At 39.0% G+C, this 25,278-nt stretch overlaps 1 protein-coding gene across 1 annotated transcript in view; it reads left to right on the top strand.

Moving 5' to 3' along the window:
- The window catches only part of LOC124796116, a 74,403-nt gene extending 66,300 nt beyond the window's left edge, over positions 1–8,103 (top strand). Inside the window, exon 4 of the mRNA XM_047260205.1 lies at positions 7,939–8,103. The gene's annotated coding sequence lies outside the window, so the exon portion shown is untranslated. The remainder of the gene's footprint in view (positions 1–7,938) is intronic.
- Positions 8,104–25,278: the final 17,175 nt, after the last annotated feature.

The following is a 25,278-nucleotide window of genomic DNA, read 5'->3' as shown; positions in this document are numbered from 1 at the left end:
CCCGACTTAATTCGACTACATTCCATTATCCTCGTTTTCTTTTGTTGATGTTCGTCTTATATCCTCCTTTCAAGACACTGTCCATTCCGTTCAACTGCTCTTCCAAGTCCTTTGCTGTCTCTGACAGAATTACAATGTCATCGGCAAACCTCAAAAGTTTTTATTTCTTCTCCCTGGATTTTAATACCTACTCCAAATTTTTCTTTTGTTTCCTTTACTGCTTGCTCAATATACAGATTGAATAACATTGGGGGGAGGCTACAACCCTGTCTCACTCCCTTCCCAACCATTGCTTCCCTTTCATGCCCCTCGACTCTTATAACTGCCATCTGGTTTCTGTACAAATTGTAAATAGCCTTTCGCTCCCTGTATTTTACCCCTGCCACCTTTAGAATTTGAAAGAGAGTATTCCAGTCAACATTGTCAAAAGCTTTCTCTAAGTCCACAAATGCTAGAAACGTAGGTTTGCCTTTCCTTAATCTTTCTTCTAAGATGAGTCGTAAGGTCAGTATTGCCTCACGTATTCCAACATTTCTATGGAATCCAAACTAATCTTCCCCGAGGTCGGCCTCTACCAGTTTTTCCATTCGTCTGTAAATAATTTGCATTAGTATTTTGCAGCTGTGGCTTATTAAACTGATAGTTCAGTAATTTTCACACCTGTCAACACCTGCTTTCTTTGGGATTGGAATTATTATATTCTTCTTGAAGTCTGAGGGTATTTCGCCTGTCTCATACATCTTGCTCACCAGATGGTAGAGTTTTGTCAGGACTGGCTCTCCCAAGGCTTTCAGTAGTTCTAATGGAATGTTGTCTACTCCCGGGGCCATATTTCGACTCAGGTCTTTCAGTGCTCTGTCAAACTCTTCACGCAGTATCATATCTCCCATTTCATCTTCATCTACATCCTCTTCCATTTCCATAATATTCTCTTCAAGTACATTGCCCTTATATAGGCCCTCTATATACTCCTTCCACCTTTCTGCTTGCCCTTCTTTGCTTAGAACTGTGTTTCCATCTGAGCTCTTGATATTCAAACAAGTGGTTCTCCTTTCTCCAAAGGTCTCTTTAATTTTCCTATAGGCAATGTCTATCTTACCCCTAGTGAGATAAGCCTCTACATCCTTACATTTGTCCTCTAGCCATCCCTACTTAGCCATTTTGCACTTCCTGTTGATCTCATTTTTGAGACGTTTCTATTCCTTTTTGCCTGCTTCATTTACAGCATTTTTATATTTTCTCCTTTCATCAATTAAATTCAATATTTCTTCTGTTACCCAAGGATTTCTACTAGCCCTCATCTTTTTACCTACTTGATCCTCTGCTGCCTTCACTACTTCATTCCTCAGAGCTGCCCATTCGTCTTCTACTGTATTTCTTTCCCCCATTCCTGTCAATTGTTCCCTTATGCTGTCCCTGAAACTCTGTACAACCTCTGGTTTAGTCAGTTTATCCAGGTCCCATCTCCTTAAATTCCCACCTTTTTGCAATTTCTTCAGTTTTAATCTACAGTTCATAACCAATAGATTGTGGTCAGAGTCCACATCTGCCCCGGAAATGTCCTACAATTTAAAACCTGGTTCCTAAATCTCTGTCTTACAATTATATAATCTATCTGATACCTTTTAGTATCTCCAGGGTTCTTCCATGTATACAACCTTCTTTTATGATTCTTGAACCAAGTGTTAGCTATGATTAAGTTATGCTCTGTGCAAAATTCTACCAGACGGCTTCCTCTTTCATTTCTTAGCCGCAATCCATATTCACCTACTATGTTTCCTTCTCTCCCTTTTCCTACTGTCGAATTCCAGTCACCCATGACTATTAAATTTTCATCTCCCTTCACTACCTGAATAATTTCTTTTATCTTGTCATAAATTTCCTCAATTTCTTTGTCATCTGCAGAGCTAGTTGGCATATAAACCCGTACTACTGTAGTAGGCGTGGGCTTCTTGTCTATCTTGGCCACAATAATGCGTTCACTATGCTGTTTGTAGTAGCTTACCCGCACTCCTATTTTTTTGTTCATTATTAAACATACTCCTGCATTACCCCTATTTGATTATGTATTTATAACCCTGTATTCACCTGACCAGAAGTCTTGTTCCTCCTGTCACCGGACTTCACTAATTCCCACCATATCTAACTTTAACCTATCCATTTCCCTTTTTAAATTTTCTAACCTATCTGTTTGATTAAGGGATCTGACATTCCACGCTCTGATCCGTAAAATGCCAGTTTTCTTTCTCCTGATAACGACGTCCTCTTGAGTAGTCCCTGTCTGGAGATCTGAATGGGGGACTATTTTACCTCCGGAATATTTTACCCAAGAGGACACCATCATCATTTAACCATACAGTAAAGCTGCATGCCCTCGGGAAAAATTATGGCTGTAGTTTCCCCTTGCTTTCAGCCGTTCGCAGTACCACAACAGCAAGGCTGTTTTGGTTAGTGTTACAAGGCCAGATAAATCAATCATCCAGACTGTTGCCCTTGCAACTACTGAAAAGGCTGCTGCCCCTCTTCAGGAACCACACGTTTGTCTGGCCTCTCAACAGATGCCCCTCCGTTGTGGTTACACCTACGGTATCATTGAGGCACGCAAGCCTCCCCACCAATGGCAAGGTCCATGGTTCATGGGGGGAGGAGCATTTATTTAGGCTACTGAATTGAATTGAATTCAATTCAATTCAGCATTTATTTAGGCTACTGAGTTGAATTGATTTGAATTGAATTTTATTTGATCTTGTAGGATTATATGGTGTACAGTGAATGTACATGTAAAACAGGACATGTCAAAAATAAAAAAAAACCTTCGATATCATATACTTCCTAACTGTTCCAACATCATTGATTATAATTAACAATATTTAAAGATTTAATATGAGCAGTACTCATTAACACAGTAAAATTCCTTTTCTGCCAGATAGTATTTTAGGTTCTTTGATACTTAGTGTCATGTATGTTGCCAAGCAGGTTCTTAGGCAGACTTCTTAGTAATTTTATACCTGAGTACTGGGGTCCTTTTTCAAGCATTGTCAGTCATTGGGGTATGTTTCTTATGTCATTCCTCCTCCTTGTGTTGTGGGTGTGTTCACTAGTACTTGTGGTCCACTCTACACTGTCTTTTGTGATATATAGTATAGTTTTATATACGTACAAGGAGAAAGAAGTTAAGATGCCTAGTCTTTTGAAGCAGTTTTTGCATGTTTCAGAAGTCTTTCTTCTTAATATGATTCTGACTGCCCCCCTCTTCCTTTTTTTAAATTTATTTATTTATTTTTTATTTATTTTTTTTATGTGAACACCCTTCTTATTTCTTGAATGTTTGAGTTTTCCCACACTAGGCCTCAGTACTGCAGGTAGGGTTCAAATAGTCCATGGTATACTGTGCACAGAAGCTGTTTGTCTGCATATTGTGCTAGCTGTCTCATTATAAATATGACTGGATTATATATTAAAATTCCATCTACACTAAACAATAACATACTCATATCTGAAGCAGAAAACATTGTAAAAATGCTTGAAATAAATTATTTAGTTTCAGTGCAATTAACAAAAATGTAATCAGCAATGTCTATTTGAATCATTTCACTTATGTTTCCATAAAAACAACAAATATGTATTTGAATTTGTATCCTGTTTTACACTTCAGTTGTAACCTCCAAATGATAACATTTTGTATAATTTTGAACAACTTCTGCGATTGTAATTAATGAAATTACTATGTGCAACAATGTTCAAATTGTTTGCGAGAGTATGTAATCCCACAAGAAATCATGAGGAAGAGCCAATACAATGTGAGATTTTGAGCTAAACTGTGGGACATAACGTCAAATAATTTTGTGTACATGCTTGAGTTACACCCATCCAGTTTCGAGAACTTTTTTTATTTCATCTACTATTTTCTTGATAAACATTTGTAAAGACTTTTCCTTTCATTTACTTTTATTTGACAATTACCATCCCCAGCAAGGCAGTTACACCACAACTGGATACTAATTTTGGTGCCACTAACAGTCTTTACATATGACCAGAATTTCTTCGGGTTTTGTGGAAGATTGTTCGACATTATTCTGCTACAGTAGTCATTGAAGGCTTGATGCATTTCTCTCTTGACAGACAAACACATTTCATTCAGTATCTCTCTGTCTATAGCCCTATGTTGTGTTTTACACCTATTACTGCTACTATCTCATTCATTCCTTCCCATTGGTGCCTTCTCTTCCCACTGTCTCTCTCTCTCTCTCTCTCTCTCTCTCTCTCTCTCTTGTTGATATTGTTATGAACTATCACTCATTATCACTGACCCTCACCCACTTCCACTTTTTCCCTCCTTCTATTCCTTTCCCACTGGCAGTGTCTCTCCTTCACTCTTTTCCTAGTAGTTTTCTGTCCCTGTCATCTATGTTCCACTGACATTATGTCCATTTGTTTTTCTCACACTACCATTGTCTCCTTAACTGCTCTGCACCACACTCACTGTCTGCTATTTTCCAGTATTTATTACTTTCTCATCTCTTTGCCATTGCCACTGTCTCCTCCTCACTCAGTATAAAAAACTGTGAATATGTTCACATGCTAAAATTTTGGGGAAAATTTTTAAAGTTTCTGAGGAAGATAGAATGATGCAGCTGGTACTAAACTTCTCAGTCAGAATATTTTAAACAGAAGCATATTCACCTTTTTTGTGCTCCGATTTGGGCATTTTTCTGCTGGTTCTCTTCTTTTCCCTGCCACAGCAGGGCACATCACTGGTATGAAAAGAACTTTGTGGGTCACTAAAATTTTGATTATTTACTTGTGTGAAATTAAAATAATACAAAACTATATCATTTTCCACCTTGGACCAGATTTTACATGCACAAAAATTTTTCAAGTGCTTCAGTACTACAACATGGAGTTCCCAGAACCCTTTGATGATAAGGGAGATACTTTACAGCATATTTCTCCATACTTCGTCACTTAATAAGCTACGTATGCTACCATCTCCCACTGGATTTTACGTGCCTATTTTATGCGTACAAGTAGGGTAACTTTGAACCTCTGTAGCTCATAAACAGATAAAGATATCAAGAAAATTTTCAAGGTTGTTCAAGATCAGAATCTTGGGAATATATCATAAAAATTTAGCCATTTGCTAAGCATTGTCATCTTAGAATTTGTGGCTTGGTTTTGGTTCTGAGGAATTGTTCTGAGCAAATGGTGCCTCCAGAAGCACCTTAAGGACCACCGTGGACCACATCAAAAGCATAAAGAACCAGTTGATGTGCTCTATTTGCCTAAGCATGAGGAGGTGTGTAATATTCATACTTTGACCCCATCCTATTAGATAGTGACAGTAAGACGATCCGTCTGCTAGGTACAAGAATGGTCCCTAGCCCAAGGGCTATCCAAAACTTTTGAGCCTACCTTCCTATCACGAAAAGAAGCTGAGGTATGAGCCTTGGAAGTATCCCATTTTTATGCACAGTGTTTTGCAACACATTAGGTAACACATACATACCGATTTGGTATATAGTGTTACAAGATGGATCATGTTTTTGTACACAGACAAATAGCGTAGTAGAAATTTGATGCAAACCACATGAAAACTTAAATACAACCACTACATCGATTATTTTTTTAAATGTCTTAGTTGGGTTTAAGAAAATAATATCAGGTAAATGCTATTTGTGTTCCAGTAATTTTCATTATTAAATGCATTCTTGTGCTTATCATGTAAGTGAAATGTTCATGCAGACATAATTTATCCATTGATTTCAGATGAGTTGTTAGTTTCATTTATGATTACAGCAATCTAATAGCACTGAAAAGTAAAATCAGAAATTATCTACTATTTGGATTATTTTTTTCAGCAACTGTTAGAAATAATGAGTGAGTCATCTGGAGGAATTAGGAGACTGGGTCTGGATTAGATCATACAAGAGTGCCTGATTAATGGATGATTAAGTCCTTATTAACTGATACACAGAAAGTGTTCAACTTATCCAACTTAGGTACAAGGGCATGATGTTTGGTATAATGGAAATAGTCATTAACAGCTGCAAACTGAATGAAACACTGTAGGTGAAAGTTAGTCCTAAATTGATAAATAATGCCTACAATAGACTTGAAAAATTGAATATTGATGCCATTTCATCTAAAACTGACATTCTGAGCCCGTGGCTGTGTACAGAAAAGACAACAACAACCAGCCATATTTTTACAATGCTATTTATTTATTTAAATAGCTTCGTTACCAGTTTAAAACTGAAAGGTTCATCTTCAGACGGCTATTTCACATTAAAATACATTTTATCTTAACGTGGACTAGCTGTCTGAAAACGAACCTTTTGATTTGAAACCGGTAATAGCGCTATTTAAATAAATGAGAAACATTGTAAAAAGTGGCTGGTTGCTATTGTTTTCTGTATAAGAGTCAACCTGTATGTTGAATATTGATTAGCTGAATACCAAATCCCTTTCATTGTACTTTGCATTTTCCAATACCTACTAGATTATTGCACATTCTGTCCGCCTGCTTAGCTGGCTGGTAATGTGCTTACCTCTCCATGCAAGCGGGCCCTGGTTCGATTCCCGACCAGGTTGGAGATTTTCTCCACTCTTGGACTGGATGTTGTGTTGTCCTCATCATCTGCGCACAAATTGCCCAATGAAATAAGACTTGCACTTGGTGGCCGAACTTCCCCAAATGGGGCCTCCTGACCGACAATGCCATACGCTCATTCCATTTTTCATTGTACATTCTTTTACTCACCATTTGCCATTAGAGTTATCTGCTCTTGTAATGCAATTGACAGAGATTTGTTATGCTAATATGAGTAACAAGGATTGTACTAATCCTTGCATAAGCGTTTCAGGTTTTCAGTATGGGTTCTGTTAGTGACAGAACAAACTTGACTATGTGTGGACCAGTAATTGAAGTTGCTGATGTGAATTGCTCCAGAAACCACAACAGTGGATTGTTAGCTGGGTTGTGCCTCAGCTAATTTGTAGGTAGACTCAGAGTCTAAGCTGAAATGGTAAAGGAATTATAATATAATCACCTGATATCCCTTTTTGATTCACTGTATTTGTGTACTGTGCTGATTCTTGTCATCGAGTCCATCTCTGTAGACTGAAATCTGAAGCTGAAAGTGAAAGTTCAAACTATCTCCCAAATACACAAGTAAGAGATATTGCTTCTTCATGCAATGTTATGTATTAATATTACAGTAGGAAACATTTATTGTAATACATCACTCTCCTCAAACATTAACATTCTTTGCATTTGTTGAGCAAGTCTGTCCACATCATGAGATACAGACAGAATCAGTCTTCTTCTGTCCTGGTGGCATCATCCTTTTACTGTCTTGGGTCTTCAGCATTCTCTGGAGCACTGCGTGTCTCCAAGAAGAGGAGTACCTCCATGGAGCAACTGCCAACACAGCAAGTGATTGAATGGCAGTAACCAACTGTCAGAGCTAAAAACATAGCATCCAGCCTCCCAGTTTCAGGCACATACAAATGAATTTTCGCACAGTATGTGTATTTGTATTTATTGATCACTGATGAAATTTTTATGTGCAGATGACAAGATAGCAATTTATCAGTTTCATGAAGTTATAAGTTATACTTCAACAGCAGCCCACTTTGAAAATGTGTTCATTGGGTTGCCCATCTGCAGGCACAAACAATATGGAGCAGATGATCCATCTGCAGGCACAAACAATATGGAGCAGATGATTTATACATCTTCCCCCTAGTACAACTGTGCTGTGATGCATTTATGAATTGATCTCTCTCTCTCTCTCTCTCTCTCTCTCTCTCTCTCTCTCTCTCTCTCTCTCTCTCTGTGTGTGTGTGTGTGTGTGTGTGTGTGTGTGTGTGTGTTTGTGTGTGTGTTTCTATACTTTTATTTCAGGCAATCATTAATGCGTATAATTTTTGTTGCAGATTTGTACTTGTCTGACAGGGTGAGCACCGCAACACCTATTCTACAGAAGACAGATAATTCTTGTCTGTTCAATTCCAAAGAGCTGCGACTATTTTGTTACTGACAGTGTACTGTGAAACAATAACTTTCCCAGCTTAAGTTAGCAATTGATGGCACATCACAATACATTTGGACAAAATTATACTCATGCTAATGAACCACTGGATGCACTTTCAGAAATCATCAAAACACATGCACAAGAAGTGGAAACATAAAAAGGTATATTGACATGTTCAAGAAGCTGCTTGTGGAAAAAAAAAATTCTGTTGTTATGAGCTGTGATAAACTCAATATTGTACATAAATGTACAGTTTCAAGTTAAATTTTTTTTTATTTAGCCTGATGTCTGTATCAGAGTATTTCTACATTTTGTATAGCTATTATATATTTTTAGTAAAAATTTTTGTACTGTATTTTTGTATGCAGACATTTAAGGCTTTTGCACCTGTGTCAGTAAACTAAAACTAGAAAATTACCTGTAATGATTGTAAATATTGTCAAAAAAGTAAAAGTTTTTTGTGACTTATTTAACTAGTGTCATACAGAGACAAGAAGATCTGAATAAAACTTTGACCTGTGTGCCTTTAAATATGGCTAAAGTGAATTGTGTTTTTTAGGGTGTCATAGCAAACCTAGATTTACTTCTGGAAGGTGTCGAGCGGATACAACGTCTGACACAAAATATTAAAATAACTTTATTCAAATTTAAACAATCTAAAATACTTAACTTGGAAAAAATCCCTGTTCACAGTCATGTCCTATATACTTGATACTGCCGCTGAACACTGTAACTGCTATCACTTGATACACTGCAGAATGATAGTCTCATCTCAATATAAAATTGACTATAAATTTTGATACACGGTTCTTACTAATAGTTCTGTTAGGTCTCAGCCAGATCTGAGGTACGATGATGCTGTCATCGTAAATGGTGGTTAAGAGGGTGCCGAGCGGCATGGCACTTTCTTCTGAAGTGACATTTGGAAACTCGTGAGGGTTTATTTATGCTGACATCTCTCATTTGTTGCTGCATCTAGTTCAAAAATGGTTCAAATGGCTCTGAGCACTATGGGACTCAACTGCTGTGGTTATCAGTCCCCTAGAACTTAGAACTACTTAAACCTAACTAACCTAAGGACATCACACACATCCATGCCCCAGGCAGGATTCGAACCTGCGACCGTAGCAGTCGCGCGGTTCCGGACTGGAGCGCCTAGAACCGCACAGCCACCGCGGCCGGCCTGCATCTAGTTGTAACTGTCTTTAGCTTGTGGTGTTATTGTGAGGTACTAACTGTAACTTGCAACCTCACTGTTTGGACGACATCACATGACAATATGACAATGGCAAAGTGATTGGGGGGGGGGGGGGGGGGGGGACCATATGAGGAGACAGGGACAGTAATAATGGCTGATGGCAGCTCCCTGTCCGCACCACAGCATCGATCTTGTGAGTGACCAGAGGCAACAGTCAAAATATCGGCCACAGGGTACATGCCTGCATCCAGGGACACAGCTGCTGTGGTTGGAAGGATGCCAGGTGGAATCCCGGTGGTTTTGTGACAGCTGTCTAGGAGAAGTGGTGCGTCTCTGGACATTGCCTCAGGCTACAAGACCAGCAACAATGTCAACAGTGGCACAGAGTTGACCTCCACAGGCAGAACCACCAACACAAAAGTGGCACAGATGGTTTTGATGATGCCAACACGGCCCAGAGGAACCTTTAAAGACATAAGATGAATGACTCCATACTTGTATGATGACACTATGTTCCAAATGCCGTTTCTTGCCAAAACTTTTAGAGAAAACTGTACTGCAGCTGAAACTGAGTCTGACCGGAGCCACAGAAGACAGGATATGGTGACGACGTCCATGTAGTAATTCTGCTGGCAGCTTCCTGTCACATCACAAGAAGTAGAAAGAGGAAAGAAAAATCCTTAGGCTTGCTCCTTCATGAGGGAGGAATGAAGTTTCTCCATATGATGTTTGAACGTTCGAATGAACCCTACAGCTTCACCGTTAGACTGAGAATGAAAAGGAGCAGTAGTTACACAGTGTATAATGTCGTCGGCACATAACTGTTTAATATTCAGACGTGAATTTTGATTTCTTGTCTGAGACAAGGACCTCCGGAAGACCATCGAGACAGAAAATGAAAGACAAAGCCAGTACATTACTAGTAGTTGGGGTGGATGTCATAGGGACTACAAGAGGAAATATACTGTGTGCATCTACCACCAACGACAGTTGCATGTTCCAGAATGGACCTGTGAAATCAATGTATATACATATGGTCTGGGTGGATGTGGCTCTTGAAAAAAGTATTGCAGTGGAGCGGATTGATGCTCTGCACGAATATTGGAATGAGAGGCAATTTGCTGAATTTGGGCATCCACGGCCTGGTGAGTGCTTTGTGTGGACTATGCCTCAGTGACCTCGGTGCAACAAACTTCCCACTTGAGCAATTGTGGAGTCACAACCCATGCATTTTCATTCTCTGTATACAGTAGCAGGACATCTGAACATCCAGATAACATGTGACAATGTGAAAAGTAGTGACAACCCGTATATCGTTGTTCTTTGTATACAGCAGCAGAACATCTGAATACCCAGATAATGTGACAATGTGAAAAGTAGTGACATTTCACTAGGTGGGGAATTCCTTTCAAACTACTTGGCCACCCATGGTGCATGTACTAGCTGGATCAGAAGCAATTGCTACAGCAATACGCTAAAAATTGAGAGGAAAATTTTGAAGAACTTCAAAATCCTTAGTATCAATTTGTAACATGATTCCTCAGACAAATCAAACACTATGTTAGAACTGACCAGTAACAGACACAAATCAGTATGTTGTGCATTGGGCCTGTACTACACTTGCATTGATAATTAGACAACAACAGAGCCCAACACTGCAATTTCTGTGCTGCCTACGGTGAGACAGGCTTGGAAGGATTGAACAAAGCTGTTAAAGACTGGTAATCTGTAGTCAAATACTGGTAGAACTCTGTAACACCGCAGACAATGGTGATTGCCTCTTTTTTCAAGTTGTCTATAATTGCAGCACGCTTTGTTAAGAGTTTTCAAGGCAAAATCAGTAAGCCTCTGAGATGAACCAGTTCTATGTGGCAGCACAGTTCCAGACCTGTATGAAGATGCATCCACAGCTAAGACAACAGGCTTAGCTTGATCAAAATGAATCAGGATGGCAATGACTTAACAATGTGTCCTTTAACTGCTGAAATGCATTCTGGCATTTTTGGGACCACACAAACGGAACATCTTTCTGGCACAGCTGTTTCATCAAAGCAGCCATTTATACAGCATTTGCACTAAACTTAATGTAATATGTAGAGCTCCTTGATGTTATGTGAGACCGGCAAATCTCTAATCACAGAAAAATGCAAATGAGCAGGATGAGTACCTTGTGCATTCAAACATGTCCTAAATATCAAAGTTCTTGGTGGAAGAAGGAGCAGTTTTCCTTGTTACTCTTTAAACCAGCCTCAGCAAGCACAATAAACAAATATTCTAAATTTGCCAAATTTTCAGTAGGTGTACAACCCAACAGCAATATCATCCAGGTAGTTTGTACATGAAGGGACTTTGGCTGCTAATTGTTCCCAGGAATATTGTAAGTATGCCTCACATAAATAAATCTTGGAAAAAATCTGCCCTGTCCCAATCTATTAATTTGTCTGATTGTGGGATAGGGAATGAATCCATGACAGTTTGTGGATTTACCATGGCTCTGAATCTGGCACACAGACATATACCTTCTCATGCCTTCTTAAGTATAACCAAGGGGGATTCTGACTGACTTGCAGAAATGGGTTGTATTACCCCATTGTCTTTCCATTATTGCAGTTCCTTTGCAGCCTACTGACATATAACATGGGGGACAGGCCTAGCATGATAAAATCGTGGCTGCGCAATGTGTTTCAACAGTAATGTGCACTGCAACATCTTTAGCCCTTCCTAAAACTGGTTTAAAAATTTCACTGTAGTTATTACCTAGCATGAGACACTGAAACACTGATTTGTAACACATAGTATTTTATGCACAGGTTGAGCAAATCAAACAAGCCTAAACCAAAAGTATTTGCACTGTTTCTAGAACATAGTACATGAAACCAAACACTCTTCCTCATGTCATGAAAAGTTGCTGGCAGACTGCACACAGCTTCTGTAGCAGTGGGCTATTTTATTGATCAGGGAAACAGATGTACCTGTGTTTAACAGAAATTTAATTGTCTTTTGAGCCACTCTTAATTGGACAAAAAGTTTGTTTTTGTGTTTGTGGACTACAGCAGAAGGTGTCTGCAAAGCGAAAAAGTGACCCTTTGTTGGCACCAGCTGTGATGGCTGTGCCAGCATAACCTTCACTTGCTGAAAGCCTCACTGGAGTCATGCCATACCCCAGTGCCTGCCTTGGCTGTGTTATAAACAGACTGTCTGGATACAACCTTGTTTGACACACTTTACATCATAAAGGAAAAGCTGTTCTATCTTGATTTGAAAAACACTGAGGGCAAGATTTCTTCACATTATTTTGTAGCAAACCTTGTCTGCCAGATGATTGAAATGTTTTTTGTTTACATTTACTGTTAATCTGAGGTCTGCTTCTATTTGCTTTAACATTAACCTTAGATGGAGCCTCAAAATCCTCTTCAATTATGTCCACAATACTTTGAGACTCTGCAACAAACAAAACTTTTCTCAGATCCAGATATGGTAATTTTAGGATCGCAGTGCTTGTGCATGCAACAATGCATTTTACACGATTGCATCACTAACATAACCTCATTGTGACTTAATCCACAAGAACACTTTAACCTACAATGCCTTGTTAACCCTTTAAGTTCAAGCAGTCCACTGTTTTAGTTACTGTTTGGGGTGTTTCCTAAGACAAAAAAATTTAAATCTTGCTACAGGCTCATAAATCTGTGCCTTGTAATACTCACTGAGTTTTTAAACAAGTTTCTCATAATCAGTGTCTTCCAGACAACAACTTTATATGTGGTCTGTACACAACAGCTCAAAACATTAACAACAAAAATGCAATGTGCACTATACCTTTAATCTTATGTGCTGTGAAGTGAGCTTCCAGTTGTGCACTATATTCAGACCAGTCGTCTTCATTATTGTTAATCTGGTGAAATTTGGTAGCAGCAACTGGTTGTAGGGCTTTTTATTGTGACAGTAGGATTGTCATCTATTGTACACTAAACAGCAGTCATTCTGTCTGCTGCACCTGATACTGAACAACTTCATTTAGAGACAGTTCTTGTGGAGACTCATACATGGTTAAACACTCCTTAAGATATACAAATATTATTACCACAACTTCTAGTGGTACACTAAGCACTTGTGACACGTGTGGGAACCTCACTGTCACCATGTGAGATGTACGACAGATGGGACAATACACTGAGTACAAAAGCAACCATGATCATCACCATGGTATTGTGTTATATCAAGCCTAGATTTACTTCTGGAGGAGGATACTACAACACACTCAAAATATTAAATCTCTTTATTAAAATTTGAACAATTTAAAATTCTTAACTTGGACACAATCGTGTCACTATGTATTTGTTACTACTGCTGACCGATGTAACTGTTATCACGTGATACAGTACAGAATGATAGCCTCATCTCACTGTGGAATTGATCGCAAACTTTGATACACACTTCTGACTAATAGTTCTGTTAGAATGCATTCAGATCTGAGGTAAAATGATGCTGTCACATAAGTGATGAGTATAGAGTGAGTGGCACTGCGGTCTGATGCGAGTAACCTTCCAGGAGTGGTGATATAAGGAAACTGTTAAGGACATGTCTATGTCAATGTCTCTCATTCATTGCTGCATCTAGAAGTGACTGTCTTTGGCTTTTAAGGTACCAACTGTAACTTGGGACCTCACTTTTTAGACAACACTATGTTTATTCTTTGTTGGTTATAGTTGCACTGTTTGCAGCTGTTATCATGTGCAGAACAAGAATTCAAATATTTGTAATGATAAGACTATTGACATTGCTAGAAGCTTTCCATTGTAGTGTACACATGTGAAGCAGCAGAGTCCAATGCTTCATTTTAATACGACATTATGTACAATTTCAGTTTCAATGGAAGACATGAAATGCACTGTGTTAGCAGCAGTGGATTATTTCATTTTTTACATGTATTTTCTTGTTTTCCTTACATTGCACACTGTCTTCGTAGAAGAGAGTTTTTGTTGAATAGAAAGGTTCCTCTAATTCAGTAATTTTCTTAGGACATGAGGCAAGTGCCATACAGTTTTGTGAACAAGAGCATAAAGCATGAGCAACAAACATAATAAAAAGAAAATAGAAACCAATGCTTTGCTTCAGTACGTACATTTAACCTCTCAAATGTCATTTGTGTTCCCTTCCTTCAGAAATCAGACTAACTTGGTGGATGCAAGATATTGTGACACTGAAAAAAGGGATTTGAAAATATCAGCAGAAAACATCCAAAATCTAAGATTAGAATTATTTACTCCCATTATTAAACACTGGTCTACAAGGAACAGAAAACAGCAGTGTGAAATGCAAATTAAAACTGAAGAAACTGCAGGTAGGTAGGAAACAGGGGATGGGACCTGGATAAACTGATAGAAGCAGAGGTTCTTTGAGACTTTTGAAAGGAGCATTAGGCAATAATTGGCTGAAATGGGATAAAGGAATACCATAGAAGAAAGAATGAGTAGCTGTCAGAGATGTACTAGTTAAGGCAGCAGAGGATCAAAGAGGTAGAAAGACAAGGCCTAGTAGAAACCATTGTATAACATATGAAATATTGAATCTACTGCCACGAGGTGAAGTGTGTAGTTCTGCTGATAAACGCATAAAAAGTAAAAGGGACTAACTACCTAGCTTTTGGAATTAATAGTTCCTATGTTAGGAAGTAGAGAGAGCTATGCAGGGGAAGCTTAGAAAGGAAGAGGAGGCCTCTCAGAACCCAGGATAAGATGGAGTCTACCTTCCTCTTCAGCGCAGGTGGGTGTGTGCCATCCTGGGATCTGAGTGACCTGCACTTCCTTTTTAAGCTTCTCCAGCGTATCTCTCTCTCCTCCCCAACAAAGGAACTAGCTGTTGTAAATGCTAGGTAGTGTGCTTCTTTTACTTTATGTACCCATCAGTACTATACATTTTGCCTCCTGAAGGGACGTATTGCCCAGAACTTTTGTCTTATAATTTATTAGTTTTCTTGACTGAAATTTCCTTAATTGAATTGATAAAAGGAGAAAGTATAAAAATGCACAAATGAAGCAGGCAATAGGGAATACAGACATCTAAAAAATGAGATTGACCGAAAGAACAAGAGAGCTAAGCAGGAATGACTGGATATGAAATGCATGCATTATGGTGGACAGATAGATGCCACCAGCAAAAAAAGTTAGTGTGTCATTTCAAGAAAAATGAAGCACTTTTATGAACACTGGGAGTATAGGTGCCAAGGCAAAGAAGGGAAGGCTGATAGGCAGAAAGAGTATACAAAGACTCTGTGTAAGGGAACAAACTTTTTGTGTGGAAAGTGAAGAAGAAGTGGACGAGGCAGTATGACTGTTGGTTAGTTTCATGTTCCATTAATCATTTTCACAATAAATCATAATGATGTGGAATGAGTCTTTTACATTAATGTCACAAACTACTTTGTAAATATGGCTACATTACCAACCACCTTTTACAGATTACAGTAAAAGAATTTTTTCATTGGCTGGAAGGAGCTGTCAAGGGGAAATATTTTTAGTTTGTTTTCAAATTTTACTTTGTTGCCCATCAGACATTTTATATCACTGGCTAAGTTATCAAAACTTTTGGTTGCAGCCATTATGCACCCTTTTTGTGTGAAAGACAACCTTAATGTGGAGTAATGAATGTCATTTTTCCTTCTGGTATTATAAATATGTATTTCATCGTACCTTTTTGACTGTAGAGGATTTATTTACGGCAAACGTCTTGAGAGAATAATGTACTGTGGAGCAGTAGTAATGCTTTTAACAGATGTTTACAAGATGACTGTGGGTGGGCACCACATATGATTCGTATAGCACGATTCTGAGCAGTGAAGACTTTCTTTCTTAAAATTTACTGAACATGTCAACTTATTGATTTGTCTCTCCTCAAGATCTGCAATGATTCTAAGTGTAAATGTTCGTGAATTAAGTTGTTTCAGGAGTTCCAAAATGTGTTTTTTTTTTCAGTTTAAATTCTCAGCAATAAGAACACTTAAAATTTCTGAAGTTTCTATCATTATTTCCACACCACGTGTTACACGTATCATTGGTATAGTACCTCTAGATGTGTAGAACCAAAGACATAGCCAAGATTTTGTTAAAGTGGGGGTGGGGGGGTCCGATTTGTTAAAGATGATCTTAAAATTTCCATAAAGAACGATAAACCATTTGACAATGATCTTGGAGGTTTCATCAAGTAGAGATATATTCTCCTTGCTTAGGAGTGCTGTATTTTGGCAAACCACTAGAAGCAGTCATGCTTCAATCTCCCTTAACCCTACACTACTTCTCTCAGTCTGTATTTGAGCTGAGGAAGTGATAAGGAATGGACAAGAGCTAATTTTTGGGACACCAGCAGGGCTGTTGAAATAAACAGACCTGATATGTTCTGTTTGGCAGAGAAACTAGAACAATTTTTTGTGGTGAAAATGCAGAGGATCCAGAATTATTCAATCTCACACTTTCCCTAATTGCCTCATTTAAGTATGCATCTCTCAGTTCTTGCAATGTAAAGAATGTTGCGGCAGACATGTGCATGAACTTAAATGGGGAGAATTTGGATATTATTTATGTATCATATAGCTTTTAGTGATGGGAGTCTCCAAAGAGATGCTCGTCTCACCTTCAACACAGCTTTTTTAATTTAAGCAGACGGACTGCATCTTAAAGAGAATTGGAATCTTTCAAGGGGCATTTGCTGTGGCCTATTGTAAGGGATGAACCCTGGCATTTGCTGAAATTGAAAATGGGAAACTACAGAAAACCATTTTCGTGGTTGCTGGTGGTAGATTAAAATAACCTTGCCTCCCAAATCCAGGGATTGCTAGCTCAGCAGCCCAACACTCAGAACTATGCCAAATCGGTGGAGAATTCGGAAAAAACCAGCTGTTGCTCATTGTTTTAAAGTAAAATCAAATGCATCCCAATAAAAGATTGAATTCTTACATTGCATGTTTTTCCTTTAATTTTGCATGTTTGGTCATTTGAGAGTGCATGAATGCATCCATATTTTAAGATTTGTTTGTGCATGGAATTGTTGATCTTAGTTATTACAGTATTACAAAAGCGTAAATAGACTGTAGATGAAAGGCGATGCACAGCGCACTTGGCTCTGACGAGTTCAAACAGCCCACTGAAAAAAATCTTTTAGAAATGAACGAACTATGGAATGAGCTATAATCCTGTAGTCCTGCACTCCACAAACCATTCCCCATCACTCCATATTGGAAATGGTTTTCATAATTGAGTACCATCCAGATGGGCAGGTATTTTGTCATTTGGTTTATTAATGACAGTGTATTGAGCAGATTTTTTAATGAAATGTAGCTGTCACCATTTGGGCAATGTTTTTTTATGATCAACACGATTTTTGGGACAAATCCAAGTGTCTTTTTATGTATTGATTTCAAATTAATGTCATTTGTAATGATATTTACCAGTCCATTGCCTTGTGAAAATACTGAAATATTAAAACCCCAAAGTTCTACCAGCCTCCAAATAATGAACCCAGTGCTTATTTACATAGGTAATTAGGCTATTACAGTACTGCGTACATAGTTTTAACTGATCATTACACTTTTGAATGAATCAAAACAGATTTTCCTCTTCTTTCTTGTTACAAACTTATCCTTAATTAAAAACTATCACCACAGCACAAAAAGAATAAATGTTAGCACTTACATTAAATTCAACTACAAGTAAGAACTAAACTGATTAGCAAAACAACACGGGACTGAAACAAAATCATCAATTGGTCTTGGTCTATTGAAACTCAAAATATCTTTCAATTTCCCTGCAATGCGTCTACGTCATGTGTAATTTCATTTAGTTGGTTGGGGGGAGGGGGGGGGGGGGGGGTGACACACTGGGCCTTCCCGCCTTATGTTATGCCAAACAATGGAAAGTCCAGGTAGGAGTATCAACAATGTAGGAAAAGACAGATTGCTACTTACCGTAGAGAAGACATGTTAAGTTGCAGAAAGTCACAATTGAAAGATATTTACATAAAGCTTTTGGCCACAGCCTCCATCCATCAAACACACACCATTCATACACATAAGCAAGCACACCTCAAGCATGCATGACTGTATACTTTTGCTTGGATATGGCATTGTTAACTGGCTGGCTGTACCATAAATCCCATATAACCTCAGTTTACTTGCATAAATATTCTGATCCACAGAGTCAGATGCCTTTGACAGGTTGCAGAAAATACCAGCCGGTGCTGTTTTGTTATTTGTTGCTTGTAATATTGGTGAGTGAACATGTTTATGGCATTCTCAGTAGAGCAACATGTCTGAAAATCAAACTGAGCCTTACTGATGATATTATTTTTCAGGTGAGATACTGTGCTAAAATACATCACTTTCTCAAAAACGTTTGACAATGATGTCACTATGAAAAACATTGGGAGTTATTGACCTCTCTTGTATCACCCTTCTTATTGAGGGGTTTAACAATGGCATATTTCAATATCTCTGGAAAAATGCTTTGATTTAGTGACACATTACATGTTTTAGGTGAGACAGGGCTTATTACAAGGGAACAGAGCTTTAGTATTCCATTGGAGACGCTGTCAAATCCAGATTGGCTTTTATTTTTGAGAGAATAAATAATTTTCTTAATTTCAGTTTTCTCAGTATATGTAACAACTCCTCTTTTCCCCATATTATTTCTACACGAATAAGATGCATGAATTTATGTTTAACTTCTTCAACCATGTAGTTATGTGGTGCTTAGATAGTCAATGGATGTCATTTCTTATCAGATCTCTCTAAATTTTCCAAACAGGTAAGAAGCTCTTCTGCCTTATTACTCAGTCATCCGATATTCTCATAAAATAAGCTAACCTTACTTTTCTGCGAAATCTTAAGCATTTTTTGAGGCTCTTCTGTTATTTTAACTTCTTCTGTAACAGGATGGCTGAATCCTGATTCTAACCTGAAGGGACCTCTCTGTCACCAGTAATCACAGGGACCTCACTTTGTATGGTGGTGGCCCCTCTACATTTTCTGCAAGAAGCCCAACCAACCTCAGTTTCCCACTTATATTCAGATGTAGACTGTATTTAGTATATCCACATCTTCCAATTGTAGCAACAAGCAATGCAATTACATGAGATTTCATTTCTGTCAGCAGCGGCTTGCCCAAGTCAGTGTACACATGGCTTATACCAGTGTTATCCCACAGAACTGATCCTTGCGTGTAGTTGCTAATCCTATTTCATCCACGTCACCTCTAATGCCAAAATTTCTGTCTTTGTCCAGGCTGTTCCCTGCTCCACCTAGTGTGATAGTCAGACCCTCTTTGTCAAAACCATTACCCAAATTCTTTGTGTCCTTTTCCACCTGGCCAAAGCAAGCACTTGGCTTCTCGATACTTGTGGTGGTGGTGGTGGTGGTGGTGGTGATAGCCTCCATTCTAAAGACTGGTTTGATGCAGCTCTCCATGCTAGTCTGTCCTATGCAAGCCTCTTCATTGCTACATAATAGCCTCAACTTATATCCATTTGAACAGGCCTCTTGTGTTTATGCTTTGGTGTCTATCTACATTTTTTAACCTCCATACTTCCCTACATTTCCAAACTGACGATCCCTTGATGACTCAGGATGTGTACTGCTATAGTACTACATTTCAAAAGCTTCTATTCTCTTCTTCTCTGAACTGCATATTCTCCATATTTTATTCTCCACATTCCACTTCTATACAACCAATTACACTCCATTACCATTATTTTACTTTTGTTGATGCTGATCTTATAATCTCTTTTCAAGACACAATCCATCCTGTTCAACTGCTCTTTCAAATCCTTTGTCATCTCTGACTGAATTACAGTGTCACTGGCGAACCTGAATAGACACTATATATTCCTTCCAACTTTCAGCCTTCACTTCTTTGCTTAGTACTGCTTATCTTTCCTCCAAAGGACTTTTTGATGTTGCAATAGATGGCATTTAAATTTCCCCAGACAACCGTATATTTGTCCTCTAGATATTCCTGCTTAGCTGTTTAGTGCTTTCTGTCAAACTCATTTTTTTGCCTGCTTCATTTTTATATTTTCATCTTTTATCGATTGAATTCAGCATCTCCTGCATTATCCAGGGATTCCTACATATGTCATCCTCTGCTGCCTTCCCTATTTCATCTCTCATAGCTAACCATTCACCTTCTATTGTATTTCTTTGCCCTGTTTCAGGCGATTGTTGCCTAATGCTCCCTCTGAAACATTCAAGAATCTCTGATTCCTTCAACTTATCCAGCTCCCAACTCTTTCATTTCCTATCTTTTTGCAGTTTCTTCAGTTTTAAACCACAGTTCATAACCAGTAAATTCTGATCAAAGTCTACATCTACCCTAGGAAATCCTTGCAGTTTAAAATTTGGTTTTGAAGTCTCTGCCTCACCATTGTGTAATCAATGTGAAACCTTCCAGCTTTCTCTTTCCCTTCCACATATACAGTCTTCTTTAATGATTTTTATACCAAGTGTTAGTGCTGACTAAATTATGTTCTGTGCAGCATACTGTCGAGTGGCCTTCTGTTTCAATACTTTCCCCCAGTCCATGTCCTCCTATTATCTCTCCTTCCCATCCTTTTCCTACCACCAAATTCCAGTCACCAATCATAGTTAGATTTATGTCTCCCTTAATTATAAGAATAATTTCTTTTATGTCATGATACATTCTTCCAATCTCTTTGTCATATGACCAGTTAGTTGCCATAGAAAGTTGTATTATTGTGGTGGGTGTTGGCTTTGTGTCTATCTGGGTTGCTATAATGTGCTCACTTACCCGCATCCTTAATTTAGAGTTAGAGAGAGAGATCTGATTGTATTTTGCCTCTGGAATATTTTACCCAAGAGGATGCCTCATTATGAAACTGCAACTCTCAAGCAGAAAAATGTCTGCAATTTCGTCTTGCTTTTTGCCATTCTGAGAAACACCACAGAAAGGTCATGTATACTATTGTTACAAGCCAGTAAATGATCCGAACTGTGTCCATGCAATCACTGAAAAAGCTGCTCCAGTCACAGTTACAAAATAGTGACACAAATTGTTTACAGAGTGATAGAAAAATGTAAGAATAAAATTGCAGGGGCCAAATGAAGGGACACACAAGGCAACACTGAACATATGACTTATTCTAGATGATAGTTTATAGAAGCTACATTTAAAGCATTTGTAGATTCAGAGAAGGTTTTTCAAATGTTGAGTGGAACACAATCTTTGAAATTCTGAATATAGCAAGGATAAAATACAGAAAGCAAAAGGTTATTTGCAAGTTGTACAGAATGACGACTGCAGCTATAAGAGCTAAAGGACCTGAAAGGGAAGCAGTAGTCAAGAAGGGAATGAGATGTTATTAAGTCTATACACTGAGCAGAAAGATGAGGAAAATGAATTAAATTTCATGGAGAATAAAAAATGTTTGAGGTTTGCCAATGACATTGTAATTCTGTGAGATATCTGAAGGCACTTGGAAGGGCAATTGAAAAGAACTGATAGTGTCATGAATAGGGGTTACAAGATTAACATCCACCAAAGGTTAATGGAAAGTATTTAAATTCAGTCAGGTGATGCTAAACAGGATTAGGAAATGAGACAATATAAGTAGTATAAGAGTTTTGTCATTTGGGAAACAAAATAACTGACAGTGGCAGATGATGAGAGGGTATAAAATATGACTGACAGTAATAAGAAAAGCATTTCTGAAAGGAAACTATTAACACTGAGTATAAATTTAAATGTTAGTCTTTTCTGAAGGTACTGGGCTGAGGGTAGGTGGTAGCATAAAGTCCCAAAACATGAAATATAAATAGTTCACACCAGAAGAGAATAGAAGATTTTGAAATAAAGTGCTAGTTTCACTTATAAACAATAATATTTCTCTTGTAACATTATACAGACATAATATCAGAAGTAACACCAAGTTTTATTCTGCTTTCACATGAAGCAATCCACAGTAACACTGAATGAAGTATAAAACAGTACAAAATCTCATAACTATAGAACATATCAATATACAGTCTCATAGGTGAGCATACAATAAGCAAGTAAATATAAGAGAGGCCAAGGGCCTGGCATGCTGAGCTTGTATCAGGCTGCTGTGCACACAGCACAGCACTTGCTGTGCATTCTGTCTGTGTTGTGAAATGACCTCTTTAGGCCACCATAGAGGCACTTGCATCACGTGCTGTTCGATTATCTGCACTTACACTATAAAGTTACAGCAATCCTTCCCCTTAGAGAAAAATGTTCACTGTAGGGATTCCCATGCCTTCATTAGTAGGTGACTGCTAGAGCAAACACTGTGATGTCAGAGGAGAATATGGTCTGCAATGATGCAGCACCCACACCCTGACTCAATCTTCCCCCAAAGGAAGCCCTCAGTAGGTTCTTGGGTTCATACAGGTTCATTCCAGTTGGCGAGTGTAGCTCAGTACAGCTGCTTCATGGCCACCAACCCGTACACTCTTTCATCTACTCTGGCCATCCACCGGTGCCCTCCTTGCAGCAACCCCATCCGGGCTCCACCGCCTGGGGCCACAGGTTTGGCCAGTGCCCTTTGTGGGTACCAGCAGTCATCTATCAGTGCCAAGGCCCCAACCTCTGTGTCATGCATACCATAAGGGAGCACTGGTGGTGATAGTGCTGCATCCATGCCCACATCTAGGCATGCACTCAGCGATGGAGGCAGCAGGCAAGACAGCGTTGGTGACAGGAGCTGCAGAGATAGAGGTGATCCAGCATTGACTGCTCCGCCCGGTGGCAGTTGCACCCAGAGTGGAGCCAGTGGAGGTGTGGACCATACCATTGAGTCTGGCACAGATGGTGGTGGTGGCTGCAGGGGACAGAGGGCTCTCTGGTGCATGGGTGGCCATTTGTGGATGGAGCTGGTCATAACATCATGACACCAAGCAACTGGAGGTGTGCACAACACAGAGGTTGGAGCCTTGGCAGTGAAAGATGACTGCTGGTGTCCACATCGGGTGCAGCCTGGATGGAATTGCTGAAAGATGGGCACCAGCAGATGGCCGGGCAATAGCCAGAGCAGATGAAAGAGTGTACGTGGTTGTTGGCCATGAAGCAGCTCCACTGGGCTACATTTGCCAACTGGAATGAACCTGTATAAACCCGAGAACATGTTGAGGGCTTCCTCAGTAGGAGATTGAGTGATATACTTTTGGGTTTTGACTGTGCCAATCAGCTGCTCTGCCCCTCCATTGGACTGGGGATGAAAGGGAGGGGCCATAACATGCTGGATGCCATCTATTTGTACAAAAGTCTTCAAAATATTGAGACAAAAGCTGTGAGCTGTTGTCTGTTACAGGTGTATATGGCAAACCTCCTAATGAGAAAGTCTTTGAGAGGGCCAATGACTGTAGCTGCTGTGGAAACAAAGGTGTAAGGAACCACATAAGGAAATTTTGAGAAATCACTGACTACTACAAGCCAAAAGGAATTAAAGAATAGATCGGCAAAATCAGGGCCCTTGGGGGGTGGGCCTCAGGGGAAAAGAGTCCCTTCATGCCAGTTGATGCAACCTCATCGTTAATAACTAACAAAATGTGGCAGCAGACCAGCAATTTTGTACGAGAAACTCCCCAACGGCCAAGGTGGAGAAGGTGCATGATGTCACATTGCAATGTGGACGGGGCACCATCTCTTCAATGTTATTGTTGTTGTGGTCCTCAGTCCTGAGACTGGTTTGATGCAGCTCTCCATGCTACTCTACCCTGTGCAAGCTTCTTCATCTCCCATTACCTAATGCAACCTACATCCTTCTGAATCTGTTTAGTGTAATCATCTCTTGGTCTCCCTCTATGATTTTTACCCTCCACGCTGCCCTCCAATACTAAATTGGTGGTCCCTTGATGCCTCAGAACATGTCCTACCAACTAATCCCTTCTCCTAGTCTAGTTGCGCCACAAACTTCTCTTCTCCCCAATCCTATTCTATACCTCCTCATTAGTTATATGATCTACCCATCTAATCTTCAGCATTTTTCTGTAGCACCACATTTTGAAAGCTTCTATTCGCTCCTTGTCCAAACTATTTATTGTCCATGTTACACTTCCATACATCGCTACACTCCATACAAATACTTTCAGAAACGACTTCCTGCCACTTAAATCTATACTCGATGTTAACAAATTTCTCTTCTTCGGAAACGCTTTCCTTGCCATTGACAGTCTACATTTTATATCCTCTCTACTTTGACCATCATCAGCTATTTTTCTTCCCAAATAGCAAAACTCCTTTACTACTTTAAGTGTCTCATTTCCTAATCTAATTCCCTCAGCATCACCCGATTTAATTTGACTACATTCCATTATCCTCGTTTTGCTTTTGTTGATGTTCATCTTATATTCTCCTTTCAAGACACTATCCATTCCGTTCAACTGCTCGTCTAAGTCCTTTGCTGTCTCTGACAGAATTTCAATGTCATCAGTGAACCTCAAAGTTTTTATTTCTTCTCCCTGGATTTTAATACCTACTCCGAATTTTTCTTTTGTTTCCTTCACTGCTTGCTCAATATACAGATTGAATAACATCGGGGACAGGCTACAACCCTGTCTCACGCCCTTCCCAACCGCTGCTTCCCTTTCATGCCCCTCAACTCTTATAACTGCCATCTGGTTTCTCTACAAATTGTAAATAGCCTTTCGCTCCCTGTATTTTACCCCTGCCACCTTCAGAATTTGAAAGAGGGTATTCCAGTCAACATTTTCAAAAGCTTTCTCTAAGTCTACAAATGCTAGAAATGTAGGTTTGCCTTTCCTTAATCTAGCTTCTAAGATAAGTCGTAGGGTCAGTATTGCCTCACGTTTTCCAACATTTCTACGGAATCCAAACTGATCTTCCCCGAGGTCGGCTTCTACCAGTTTTTCCATTCGTCTGTAAAGAATTCGCGTTAGTATTTTGCATCCATGACTTATTAAACTGATTGTTCAGTAATTTTCACATCTGTAAGCACCTGCTTTCTTTGGGATTGGAATTATTATATTCTTCTTGAAGTCTGAGGGTAATTTGCCTGTCT

Source organism: Schistocerca piceifrons, chromosome 4 (assembly GCF_021461385.2).
Source record: "Schistocerca piceifrons isolate TAMUIC-IGC-003096 chromosome 4, iqSchPice1.1, whole genome shotgun sequence".
In the NCBI taxonomy this organism is placed as follows: Eukaryota; Metazoa; Arthropoda; class Insecta; order Orthoptera; family Acrididae; genus Schistocerca; species Schistocerca piceifrons.
The sequence above is the reverse complement of the archived record's forward strand: the minus strand, read 5'-3'. Positions and strand labels throughout refer to the sequence as shown.